This window comes from Carya illinoinensis, chromosome 11 (assembly GCF_018687715.1).
Source record: "Carya illinoinensis cultivar Pawnee chromosome 11, C.illinoinensisPawnee_v1, whole genome shotgun sequence".
NCBI lineage: Eukaryota > Viridiplantae > Streptophyta > Magnoliopsida > Fagales > Juglandaceae > Carya > Carya illinoinensis.
Genome location: NC_056762.1, coordinates 15,606,827 through 15,621,168, shown reverse-complemented (window position 1 = coordinate 15,621,168; position 14,342 = coordinate 15,606,827). Strand labels below are relative to the sequence as shown.

The 14,342-nt window shown below is 35.7% G+C and overlaps 1 long non-coding RNA gene across 2 annotated transcripts; it reads left to right on the top strand.

Moving 5' to 3' along the window:
- Positions 1 to 4,291: 4,291 nt before the first annotated feature.
- On the top strand, positions 4,292 to 10,383 carry LOC122280818. Of its 2 annotated transcripts, XR_006230045.1 has the most exons (8): positions 4,292 to 7,526; positions 7,633 to 7,875; positions 7,989 to 8,198; positions 8,376 to 8,468; positions 8,565 to 8,660; positions 8,775 to 9,386; positions 9,487 to 9,633; positions 10,152 to 10,383. It is a non-coding gene; the product is annotated as an uncharacterized LOC122280818 (long non-coding RNA). The 2 variants fall into 2 exon arrangements; XR_006230044.1 differs by having other exon boundaries at positions 8,775 to 9,633.
- Positions 10,384 to 14,342: the final 3,959 nt, after the last annotated feature.

Here is a 14,342-nt window from a genome sequence, read left to right as displayed (position 1 = left end):
GCAAAAGTTGAAGAGTTAGTTGATAAGGATAAGGGGGAGTGGAATGAAGTTAAAATTCAAACTATTTTCAACCAGGAGGAAGCTCAATAGATTTTGAGTATTCCTCTTAGTAGAGGGTTAGCACAAGACAAGTTGATATGGGGCCCTTCAAAGAAGGGTGTTTTCTCGGTTAAGAGTGCTTATTACCTATAGTTGGAGAGGTTGAAGAATAAGAAGGGGGAGTGCTCATCAGGAAATGATATGGATGAAAGGTGGAGAAAAATCTGGGATCTCACTGTGCCTAATGTAACAAAAATGTTCTTATGGAAGGCTGGAAACAACCTACTACCTACCAAGGAGAACCTTTTTAGAAGAAAAGTGGTAAAAGAGAGGTCCTGTCCAGTTTGTAAAGCAGAAGTAGAAACTGTTGAGCATTTCCTCTGGACATGTCCAGCAGCAAATGATATCTGGGCAGAGTTTGATGGTAGAGTCCACAAATGGAGTAGAACAGAAGATGGCTTCATGAGGCTATGGGAGAAAATGATGCAGAGCATGGATCAGAATCAGTTAGAAGAAGTGGCAATGGTGTTCAGAAACTTATGGTTACGCAGAAACAGTTTTGTTTTTGAACAACAGATGTCTTGCCCAACAGTAGTGCTCAGAATAGCCAGGGAAGCCTTGATAGAATATAAGAAGGCTCAGAGTTTACAGTTGAAGGAAAACCAGATTTTAGTGCCTGCTAGGGGTTTACAGAAATGGGAAAAACCAGAGAATGGTTTTGTCAAAGTGAACTGGGATGCTTCTTTTAAGGCAAAAGAGAGGAAGATGGGAGTGGGGATCATCATAAGGGATGAGGAGGGAGAATCTTTAGTTGCTGTTTGTGACCAAAGGAATCATGTGGTAGATCCAGCAGTGGCAGAATGTGTGGCTCTCAGGAAGGCTTTGGAGATATGCAGTGAATTAAACATTCACAATGCTATTTTTGAAGGTGATGCTAGGAATGTTATCTTGGCAATACAAAGGGAAGAAGAAGATTGTCAGTTTTAGGTCCATTGATTGAGGATGCAAAGTCTTTTTTCAGAAATTATAGAGGTTGGCAATTGCAATTTGCACATAGAGAGAAAAATACAGTGGCACATTGTTTAGCAAAAACAGCATTAGGCTTGTTAGAAAAAACGGTTTGGATAGAAGATATGCCAGGCTTTGTTGCAAAGGGTCTGGAGTTTGACAGATCATGTAACACAGTTTATCATCAATGAAATACTGAGGTATTCTTTTAAAAAAAAAAGTACTAATAGATAATAACTTAAAGATATTAATTTAATATATATTAACTAATAGTATACTATTATATATATATATATTATATATTAGTAATACACTAATACTAATGCTATTAGTCTATTAATATATAGTAAATTAGTAATATTTATTAACTTATTTACTATAGTCTAATAACTAGATAGTCTAGATGTAATAACTAATAACTAATAATATGTGATAACACTAGTTACACTAGTACTAATAGATAATAACTTAAAGATATTGATTTAATATATATAACTAATAGTATACTATTATATATATTAGTAATTTACTATATACTAATAGTCTAATACTATTAGTCTATTAGTATATAGTAAAGTAGTAATATTTATCAACTTATTTATTATAAGTTTATAACTAATAACTAGTGCTAATTACTAGTATATTATTGAATTTAACTAATGATGTTGCTATATAAGATATAGTTATATAAAATCTATATAATCAATTTTAATTTTTATACATTAGTATTACATGCTATTATAAATTTATTATTTATATATTAGTGTTATATGTTATATTATACTGGGCATTCAACATCTCATTATAGAGAGTGATGCACTGACTTTAGTTCAGGAGCTGCAGAAACCAGAACCCTCAATGGCATTGGTTGGGAACGTGATCAGGGACACTAAAGAGCTTATGAGCCTCTTCAGTACGTGTGAAGTTAGGTATGTTATGAGGTCGTGTAATGCAGCAGCACATAAGCTTGCAAGACATGCTTGGCATGTAAGTAACATCAGCTTGTGGTGGGGATCTTTCCCTGATGTAATTGCTCCAGTCCTTTGGACGGAGAGACAGTTGTAATGCTGATTTTCTACTATATGAGAAGTTCTATTCCATCGAAAAAAAAAAAAAAAAAAAAAATACATTAGTATTACAATGTTACATGTTATTAAGCATTTTAGTATTTATACATTAATATTACATGTTATTATATTTATATTTATATGATTAATATATAGAAAAACACATATATGTTTTATAAAATATGTACATTAACGGAGTGGAGTCGGATGCGTAGTCGAAACAGGGAGTCGGAGGTGGAGGTGGAGGCAAAGTTGAAGCGGAGCGGAGTCGGAGTCGGATTCGCCTGGCCTCCGACTCCGACTCCGACTCTGACTTCCCACCTGAAAAAAACCCCGACTCCGACTCCAACTTGGCGGAGTCGGAACGGAGTCGGGGTCGGAGTCGAATTATCGAATTTTTGCTCAAGCCTAGTTCATTGTATCTATTGGCAAAAGAGTCATTTTTTAAGCTCAAATCTTCCTCAATCCTCTACACATGTGCATGCATGCCATGCGACAAGTGGAGTGTGTGTGCGTATGGGTGGCCGAAATGCCATTTTTCTTCTCAAGGGGATCTTTCTTCTACCAATGTCTTGGGCTTTTTGTGATTGGTCCTTGTGGGTGGCAAGCACAAGTTCCCTTGACCTAATTGTCCACCTCAAGCCTTCTCCTTCACAAAATTCTTCTAGAAGCTCCCATAGGCGCATAAGTTTCTCTTCTCTTCTTCATGCAAACTTTGCCCTTTCCCAAGGCCACTTTTCTCCCCTTTTCATCATTTGATCTTGCATGGATGACACTTGGCCATCTCTTCTTGAAACTGAAATTCCCTCTAGTGTTGCCGTGCCCTTTTGTCTTTTGGCTTGCCCTAGGCACCACTTCCCTATGTATGCACCATTCCCTTTTCCTAGAAGCCTTCTCTAACTAGTAACATGTGTCAAAACTCACTTATCTATAAAAAAAGCTCGCTGCATACATGACAAGTGGCAAAAGTAGGTGAAAACCTCTTGGGTAGGCATGTGGGGCTTTGTTGAACCCAAGGTTTCAAGTTTCGTGTAATTATATATCTACACATTGATTTTGATGATAACAAATAAATTTAAAGAATAAAAGAGTCTCGAGTTCAAGTTGTCGACACAATGGAGTCAAGCACATCAAGGAACCAAGCATGAGCAAGAAAGGAACAAGTTCACATTAAAACTCATAGAGTAATGTTGTAAATCTCTTAAAATTTGAAATTATGATTAAGGCTCAAAATTAATATTTTATCATAAAATATTAAAATATATTTTCCATACGTGCATGAATATTTTGAAAATTAAATTTAAAAATTTTGAAAGATGATTGATTGTCATCTTTCATATGTACATGACATGATTAAAGGTTTAAATTTTAAAAATATTAAATATGATTAATTGTCATCTTTCACATGTGCATGTTTTATTTGAATATTTTTAAAAGTTATTGATGCTCTTTTTGACTTATGCAAAAGATATATGATTTTGTTTGAAAATTTTGAAAAGTAAAGTGTACTTCTTTTATCATATGCGAAAAGTAAAAAGATTAGATTTGAAATTTTTGAAAAGTAAATGATGTTGTCTTTGACAAATGAAAAAGAAAAAACTTTTATTTGAATTTTTTAAAAAGTGAATGATGTCTTTGACATGTGAATCTTTTTAAATTTGAATATGAAGTCTCATATGCCTATAAATAGATCATTTGAGAGCTTCAAATTTACAACACCAAGAACATACAACATTCATTCGAAGCTTTCATTCTCTGTTCTCTAAGTATTGAGCATTAAAACTTGTTCATTTTGAGAGAGATATAGTTTGCACTGTATTGTTATTATTTCACTCATTGAGGAGTGTTTTTCTGATAACTTACTCACTATCAGCTCTTGAATCAGTAAAAGGGTGTGTATAACCCTTGTGCGTGTAGATAGTGTTCTACACAGGAAATAGTTGAATCACCACGTGTAAGATGATTGCAAGTGTAGAGAGTATTCTACACGAATCCTTTATATCGGTGTTGTTCAAAGGTATAATAGGTTTCTATCTCCACCTGAAGGAGGTTGAATATTGAATTTGGGGATCCTCAAGGGGTAGCCTAAGGCAAGGACATAGGCAGTGGGGCCGAATCTCGTTAAAATAATGAGTTTGCTTCTTTCTTACCCTTACTCTTTATATTTATTACTATTTCGTATTTTATTTATATTTTATATTGTGTATTTAATTATAATTATTAATTTTTTAAATATAACCCAACTCACCCCCCTCTTGTGTTAGTCATCTGGGCAATACGCTTCTTAGTCACCAAACCCTAAATTCTCTCACCCCCCTTTCCTCACATCTTGTTCAGATTCATCACTCCTAGTGTGGGTCTCAAGTGGATGACAAATGGCACTAAGGGATAGGTTAGGCATGTTCCCTAAGTCCTCTAGGGTTTCTAAACCCTAAATCCTTATTAAGGCTGACTTTGCATGGGCCTTGTGGGCCTCCCTTGTGAGCTTAGATGCCTAGTGCATCAAGTCAAAATTTCTAAGTGGGTTTCACCACCTACAACCATGCATAATCCAATAATAAACTTGCCCAAGGGCTTAGCTAGGTCTAGATCATCACATCCAGTTGTGGTTTACAGCAAGTCAAGGGCTGAGACGTGCGGAATGCTTGTTGTTTTGTTAGTCAAGGGATGAAATATTGTGGGGGAAATGAGAGATTATAATAGTGAGGATTTCAGCGTGTGAGTCTGCTAATTGCTGAAACTTTGGGACTAAGAAATCAACTGAGGGCTGAAACACTTCAGACCAAGAAATTAGCTAAAGGCTGTTACGAATTAGGAAACCATTCATGGTAGGAAATCATAGTGGGGAAGAAAGATGTGCATGTGCTTACACTACGTGGGTTGGGTATTGTATTTGGGCTTATAATTAATTTCTTGGGCCTCATGCCGATTAAAAATAAGCTCCATAAATATTAACTGGGCTTTAGCCCAAGTATTGAATCTAATAAAAATTCTCTAATCTACCATAATAATTTTGGGCCCATTGTTATCCAAAAATTGCAATCGGGCTTTCCTATATGGCTCATAAATATAATTTAGGCCCAATAAGATTGTCTTTAGAATATGGGGCCAAGTGGTTACACAACTACCTCTTTATAGTCCATATCGAGAGGTAAGATGTGTGGCTAGTTGAAAAACTGTGCTGCTATTATGGTCCTTGTTTCAATCAGAAGGTTGAGGTTTGTTGAACGTTAAGGTTAGGGTGGAACTTGGTAATTTGGGTTGGATTTGAAAATCGGGTTTATGGTGGAATTCTAGTGTTTGGCCATTTAGAGTTTGATTTGTGGTTTTGGGTGTATTAATGGTTTGGTATTGTCATAGCTTGGTTATGGCAATATTTCAATGAGATTTGGATGGAATATGGTTGTTGACTGGAAATAGAAGTAAGTGGGTGATGGTGATGTATTAATGAAATCAATTGGAGTACTTGTGTGTTGATGGGCATAAAAACATGTTTGGTTGGTTGGATTATTATGTCTCGAGATAATAAATGATAGAGGGTTTGCTTTGAATATGGATGCAATTTTTCAAAATATTTGAAATTGGAGTCTTTGGTGTAAACATATTTGGTAGGATGTGGTTAGATGTGTTCTAAATGGGTCAGTTTGTTAAGTAGCAAGTGCTTATGGGATATTTGAATCAACATATTCATAATTGGAGTAGTTTTGGCTAGTTATAAGCGAAGTTCATGAAGTTATTTTGTTGGTTGTAGTTGACTAGTAACCAGGTTAGAAGAAATGAAACCACGGAGTTGTTGCCATGTGGTTGCTTAGTTGTGTCGTTTTATTTTTAGGTGTGCCAGTTTAATTCTATTAATTTATAATCGGTATTAATTATGTTTAGCTAGCGATTGATAATTTGCTTGGCAGTGTTGTGAGGAAATTCAGAAAATTTGAAAAGTTCAAGTAAGCGGTGCTCCTTAGAATTTGCCTAGACAAGTTGAGGTTGATTTATGAAAAAAATACATATTTTGCTATGTAAAACTTGAAAGCTTCGATCATTTTTCTACATAACTCACTATATATAGATAAGGAAAGAAAGATATTTTTGTCATGATTGATATAGACATGAGCATTTTTGGTACTCTACTTCTTAATTGTATAAAATGAGCGAGTATGAAATCTAAAAGTTTTATACATGGTGATGCGAATATTATCTGTATCTATTGTGCTTTGTTAAGAAATCATATTGCATATGAAAACTTTGAGGAATAAGATTCTATTTTGCTCTGATTTATGGCCCTGCCATGGGATATAATAATGGCTTTTGGTCCTATCATAGGACATAATAGTGGTCTTTGACCCATCCATGGGACATAATAGTGGCCTTCAGCCCTACCACGGGACAAAATAGTGGCGTTTAGTTCTGTCATGGGATATAAAAGTTGTCTTCATTTTGAGTGCATCACCTTGGTGACAAAATAGTAATATGTTCTGCTTGGTTAACTGCAAACATGCACAACCCTACCAAGGGGGTAAACATGGTCTTTACTTCTATTTCTGATGATGTTTAAGTTATGCATGTGCTAATGGTCTTTTATATATTATTATTATTGTAATGGAAAGTTTTTGAAAATACCACTACCATATTTTGAAAATTATATGTTTCTGTATTTTGTAACTAACTCATGCTTACACACTAGTATAGACTTGTTGCTTACTGAGTTGTTGGTAACTCACCCAATTATCTCCATTATCTTTTAGATGATTTGGATGTTTCAGCTAAAGATCAAGAATAGAAAACATGGGCGAGATTAGTTGAGCGTAGTGGAATAAGTGACAAAGGTTACAAAAGTCTATAAGGGGATTTTATTCAAGAAAATAGTCATTTTTTAGTGTTATTTTGGGATGTTGGTGTTGTTATTGAGACTTTGAGGTGTTTTAAGTTAATTATGTTTGAGTAGTTCATTAATGTTCTTGTAGAGGAACGTATATTTTGAATTGAATTGATGACTTTTATGGGATATTGAAGCTTTGGAGTTTATACATGTATTATTGAATGTGATTTTAAATGATAGGAAGTAACCCTTCGACCGTCTGGGTATGCATCGTTATAGGGGAATTAAAAATAAAAAAGTGACATTAGATAAAAAAAAAAAAAAAAAAAATTCTATCCTCTCATCCATATTCGATTGCCCAGCCTTTGATATGCCTATAACTGGAAGAGGTAGAGGTCGATCATGTGGCGTGAGCTACGGTCGAGGTAGATCTCAAAGAAATGATGAAGTTCAAAATAGAGAACCCATTGCTGCCATTTCTGCTCCAGATGATGCATTCTCAAGCTCAGATGACTCAACTGAGCCACCTGATTGCGTCCCGAGCACAGAACCAAATGACATGCCAACAGTCGATTAACTAAGTACAAACCCATTTGGTATTAATCTAATTTTCATTGGTATTGTTTTATATTGTATGTTTCATGTTGACTAATTTGATTGTTGAACTATATATGATGCTAACATGGCAATTGAAAACATTAGTACCACCAAGCCAAAAGAGTAGGCGAGGAGCAGCAAAAAGCACAGAGTTTGAGAAGCTATGAATTAAATCATGGAAAGATACCATTGAGAATAAAGGATGGTGAGATTGCACCTTGTTGTGAAAACGCTACCATTTTTACTACAAGGGTCACATGGTTGGTCAAGCACTATATGGACTTGAGTCATGCTAGCTGGCACGCCGTTCCAACTAATGAGAAGGAAGAATTGATTACATGGGTTCAGGTAAAAGTACAAGAATTCCATACATGATGAAATAGAGTATTTGAAATCCCAACATCGCTAATATAAAACTCGTAACATTAATTATAATTAATATGTTTGCTGTTTATCCCTAGGTGGACTTCATCCTCGATTGGAACAAGAAGAATCACCGTGATACGGTTACGAAGACACTTTACAAGTGGTTTAATCATATTCGCTATGATTTACATAGAACCTATAATAAGTATGAGAGTAAGGAAGAAGCACTAGCGAATGTGCCACCGTTGGTGACACCAGCCACTTGGCTGAAGTTATGCACTCGATATTCAAGCAAGGACTTTAAGGTAAGTTGGGAGTCGAATATTTAATTAATATGCGTTGGCATTATTTTTGTTAAAATAATCAATTGTATTAAATAAACGTTAAGATGGGGCATATTTTGAGAAAATTATGCTATTAAAAACATGTTAAGCTTGACACCCACACTTTTTTCATGTATATCATGTCCCACCTGAGTGCAGTAGATGTCTGAACAAAATAAAGGTAATCGAGAGAAGCAAGAAAACAATCACACGGCTGGACAAAGGTCATTTGTACGGCTAATGGAGATGAGGGTAAGTCTCTAATGCTAGCTGCAAGATGCGCATTAACCGCTAATTAAGATGATATAGTTTAAGTCTAAGTTGAATCTAATATGCTTGTATTTGCAGTCTGCTACTAAGGAGAATTTGGTCGATTTCTTTAAAGAAGTGAGGTGGTCAAAGAAAAAGAACAAATTTGTGACTCCTGTTGCTGAAGAGAAATATGTGAGTGTTAAAGTAAAATCCTAGGAATTTGGGAAAAAAGGCTGCCAAATAATTTTTGTGCTTGTATAAGTACATATCCCTTACTAACATTTATGATTTTCCAATGGTTAATAGCTGGAGATGGCTACAAAGATGTTAGAGCTGGAGCCTGAGCAGCAGACTAAAGAGGCTGCAGCAACAATTTTTAAAGAAGTTTTGGGCCACAGATTAGGGTATGTAAGGGGGCTCAGTGAGATGGTTATTCAGGAGTCATCTAGACAAGCAGCTGATGCCCAAATAGCAGAATTAACTGAACGTGTAGAAAGATTTGAAAAGCTGCAAATGATTATAAGAGTCAGCTTGATGACTTACGAGCGAATGTCATGCTAGTAATGGAGAGACAAGCTGAATACGACAAGTTTATGGAGAGATATGCATCAGAGAGGCAGACTCAGGGAGAGTCTCATAGAGAGACTCAGGGACTTGTATAGTTAGTTATTTTTTTTGGAGGGAAAACAATTTTTTGTGAATTTTGGTAAGTAGATGAAGGTTAAAGTAAAGTCTTAAAACAAAATGCCTCCTACTTAGATAAGATTTTGTTCATCAGTTTATTGGTGTGGGGTAGGTAGTGTATTGTTAGGTGTTGTGGATATGTTGTAGTTTATATCAATGTATGTTTCTCTTGCCACCAACTGCTCACTTGGAAGTTATTGGTCATTTAATGTCTAGTCAAACTGCTACAACAAGGTAAGTTATCAGTACATGGTTGAATTGTACCTTTTCATTTCTTCTTCTTCTTACTTTTTGCTTTTTATCTATCATTCAGCATTATTCTATTTTTTTCCAGGGTTGGGAATTTTGGTAGGCACTCGTTAGTGTTCTTGTTAGATGGTTTATGGAGGAAAATCCTATGGGCAAATGTGTGTTGGCCTTACCTTGATAATTGGATCATTACAGATGTCATCTTTCACGTTGAAGGATCTCTATTCTCAAGGTAAGTGTCATATTCTTAGATCTAATTTAACCCAATAACTGGATAACCCTCTCTATTGAATGTTGATCAGAAGTATTTTTATAGGCTATCCACCAATTATGTACCCATGTGCAGCAATATCTGGGACACAACAAAAAAACCAATATTATATGAAAAAACCATGCACATGGTAGGGCACTTATTCATTGCTGGGAAATTATAGCTACGTACACTCAAGTCATGGTCATGATATATCTTGTTGTGAAAGGTGCTAGAATTAATAGTAAGCTGACAACGATCGAGCAAATTGCTATAACATGCATTAGCTAGTTTTTTTTCTTTTTGATCACCAAAGAAACATAGTTTTATTCATCAAAACATCAATTACATCAAAGCATCATGCCTAGTGATATAATGGTTCTTTACTACTCTATCTGAACTAAATATAAAGTGATAGTCTTTCCTAATCTCATTTTGTTTGTAGTGGTTAATATAAATCTAAAATCTCATGATCTATTTTGTGTTCTTGTTTCTCACAGGATTGAATCAAGATATCAAGAAATATAGAGCAAAATCATTTCAGAAGTTGTCAAAGATGGAATCAAATTAAATACATGTAGAAAGAATTCCACTTGTACCTTTATATTCCATTGTGATATGTTGGATGGTATTTTGGAAAAGAATTAAAACAATGGTAGTTGTGAATTTCAAATATGTACTTTGAAGTTATATGAATGATGTTGGCAAGCAAATATAAATTTCTTCAAATCATGCATTTTTTATTTTATTGATAAGCAAGTACTTGTCATAAAGGAAATAAATATCACGGGAAAAAATAACATACGAATAAAGTAAATATGCTGAGGTTTCAAGCATTTCTGGCTAAAATAATCTGCTGGAAATGCTTTATTTGGCCGTTTCTCAGTTCATTACCAGCTAAACTAATTTGCCGCAAATAGTATTTGGCCATTTCATTCCTATTTCCGGCTAAACAAAAGTAGACACAAAAAATATTTGCGGCTAAAAATAATCTGCCGGAAATAGAATTTGGCCATTTCGAACCTCCTTCCAACTAAATAAAAGTAGACACAAAACAGTATTTGAGGCTAAAAATAATCCGCGGGAAAAATATTTGGCGATTGATCATGGATCTTGGCAAAACTTTTTGCGTCAAAATTTTATGACATTTGAGCTATTAATATTTTCGCAAAAATGATGAATTTTTGGCAATTCTCAAAGTAGCCGGAAATATTCTAACGTGGCTCTTTAATAGCGGCTAATCCTTGGCAACTGATAGTAGCCGCAAATTAGTAATAGCGGCTACTTTTTATAGTATTTCCGGCAACTCTGCACGCTAGAAATGATATAATTTCTCGTAGTGTTCCTTACTCTCGTACTTCTTGTAGGTTCTATGTAAATCATAGCGAATATGATTAAACCGCTTGCAAAGTATCTTCGTAATCGTATCACAGTGATTCTTCTTGTTCCAATCGAGGATGAAGCCAGCCTAGGGATAAACAGCAAACATATTAATTATAATTAATGCTATAAGTTTTATATTAGCAACGTTAGGATTTCAAATACTCTATTTCATCATGTATGGAATTCTTGTAATTTTACCTGAACCCGTGTAATCAATTCTTCATTCTCATTAGTTGGAACGACGTGCTAGCTAGCATGACTCAAGTCCATATGGTGCTTGACCAACCATGTGACCCTTGTAGTAAAAATGGTAGCGTTTTCACAACAAGGTGCAGTCTCACCATCCTTTATTCTTAGTGGTATCTTTTCATGCTTTCGTAGCTTCTCAAATTCTGTGCTTTTTGCTGCTCCTCGCCCACGCTTTTGGCTTGGTGGTACTAATGTTTTCAATTGCCATGTTAGCATCATATATAGTTCAACAATCAAATTAGTCAACATAAAACATACAATATAAAACAATACCAATGAAAATTAGATTAATACCAAACAGGTTTGTACTTAGTGAATCGACTGCTGGCATGTCATTTGGTTTCGCGCTCGGGACGCAATCAGGTGGCTAAGTTGAGTCATCTGAGCTTGAGAATTCATCATCTCGAGCAGTAATGACAGTAATGGGTACTCTATTTTGAACTTCATCATTCCTTTCAGATCTACCTCGACCGTAGCGCATGCCACGTGATCGACCTCTACCTCTTCTAGTTAGCGGCATATCCAAAGCTGGGCAACTGAAATGATCCTTGCAATTACATTAAGTATATACAATTATACTAATACCATTTGCCAAATTCTTTAGAAAATGGGTGTGGGGATTCCTTAGTTGTTGCTTCAACTTAATATACCAATAAGCTTTGCCAAATTCTTTGAGAATTAACAAACTAATGTATTGTCAACCACAACACACAAGGCAAGTACTAAAGTTAAAAAAATACAAGTATTCAAGAGAAATACATAAAGGGTGCGAACACATCCATTCAAATTCTTATCTTCTTCTCAGAAAAAAATAATCCAATCATGTCGCCTAAGGTCTGAACCACCAAAACCGCCTCCAAAGGTCTGGACGAAAACTCACAAGACATCCCCACTCCACTTAGAAAAAATATCATCCTGTCCATGTACAAAAGAATTGAGAGTCCAAAACTCAATGCTTTGTTTCAGGGTAGAAAAACAGGGGCTTTGAATGGCTGGACTCTATGAAGTGTACGCATGCTGCCTGGCATGGTGATGGAATAAGACGGGGTGGCTTGAAGCTGGTTGTGGCGTCGAAAGGCAGACACAAGAAACAAAATGGTGCGGGATGGATGCGCTGGAACGTGGCGGCTTCACGGGTGAGCAGTCCACCGTGGTTGTGAACTGTCATGAGTGAGGCTTATCCTCTTCATGGTGTGAAGCAAACGTGGGAGGTGGTCTGGGTACTTGTTTTATCTCCTCGCCCTCCTCAAGTCTCTCTGAACATCCTCCTTTTATTTTTCGTAAACCTCTCTCCTACATGTAAGTCTTCTCCTCCCTTTCACGTCGAGAACCAGTGTCCGTTTTTAGTGTGCGTCCCGCCTCTCTTGCTAAAGTGCGTCTAGACAAAATCTCCTCCCAGATTTTCATTCCCTAAGGAGACTTCCGTTCCCTTCTTTTTTCGTCAATCCCGCTCCTCCTTTCAGCTCTTACTTCTATGACTTTCACATTGCACTACCGAAAACTATTTTCTTGTTTAGTAAAACCCAATTCCAATGTGCCTCCATGATTTTCGTTCAACCATAAACACGTGCATCTTGAACAACCAAAAGAAGAAAATCACCACCGAAAGTTATTTAACATTAAAAGTCATCTTCATTTTATGTCTTTTTCAACTGCCCAAGTCCACCGCTTTCTTCCTTCTCTTTGTTTATCTTCTGCATATTTCTTTATATTTCCTCTCAATTAGCATGCACTTTTGGTCAAAAGTTCCAATCGGATCTCATGTGAATTTTATTTAATCTAAAAATAAGAAAATAAAAATAACACTCAAAAATAAATTAGAAAGAAAAATATGTTATAGATGTGAGGAAATATTGTCCAATTAAATCATAGTTATAAAATTAAGCATAAACATGATATTAATCAATTAAAAATCACAACTCGTATTTATGCTTATTAACCATTTTTCTATCTAATACCAATAATAATGTCACGAAATATTTAAAATATATTGGTTTTAAATATATAAAATATGCAATATTTCAGCTCAATCAGTGATGTTCGAAATGAAGCCATCTGGAAATTTAACACCGTGCAACCAATTACAAAAGCCAGTCCGCTCAGCTCCATACAATGTATAACATGCATGTGGCATCCTAATGCGTTTTCCATCCTCAATAAGGTGTAACTCCTTCCTTATATTGAGATTGGAAAGATTACGACGTGCATTAGGATGGTCTTTAGTTTTGCTGGAGATATTCATCAAAGTTCCTAAAATGTTGTCACATATGTTCTTCTTAATGTGCATTACATCAAGATTATGTCTAATCTTTAAAGTTGACCAATATGGCAATTGAAAGAAGATACTTTTCTTGGTCTAATTGAATTCCTCTATGGTATGCTTTCTTTTCTTTGTGGCTTTGCCAAAATTTGCATCAGGAAGATTTTGGAGTTGAATGAGTATATCTTCTCTTGAATACATTGTAGGTGGGTCGCGATGCTCTACACTGTCATTAAAAATAGTCTTTTTCTTTTTCCAAATGTGACTCTGTGGCAAGAATCGGCGATGACCCATGTAACAATGCTTTCGGCTATATGGCAACCACATGGGATTTGTTTTTTCCTTGCACGATGGACATGCCATTTTCCCCTTAGTGCTCCACCCGGAGAGGCTTCCATAAGCAAGAAAGTCGTTGATTGTCCATAACAATACTGCATGTAATCGGAAAGTCTATTTGGCCTTTGCATCATACGTATCAACATCATTATCCCATAGATCAATCAATTCATCTATCAGAGGCTGAAGATAAACATCGATTTCATTTCCTGGTGATCTTGGTCTAGGAATCAAGAGTGAAGTTATTAAAAATGGATCCTTCATGCATAACCACGAGGGCAAGTTGTAAGGGACAAGAATCACTGGCCATACACTATAAGGCTTAGCCAAATTATTAAATAGGTTGAAACCATCGCAAGCTAAACCAAGTCTGACATTTCTTGGATCTTCTGCGAACCAAGGATGCTCTTGATCAAATGTTGTCCACACCTTAGACTCAGCGGGATGACTTAGAATACCTTGC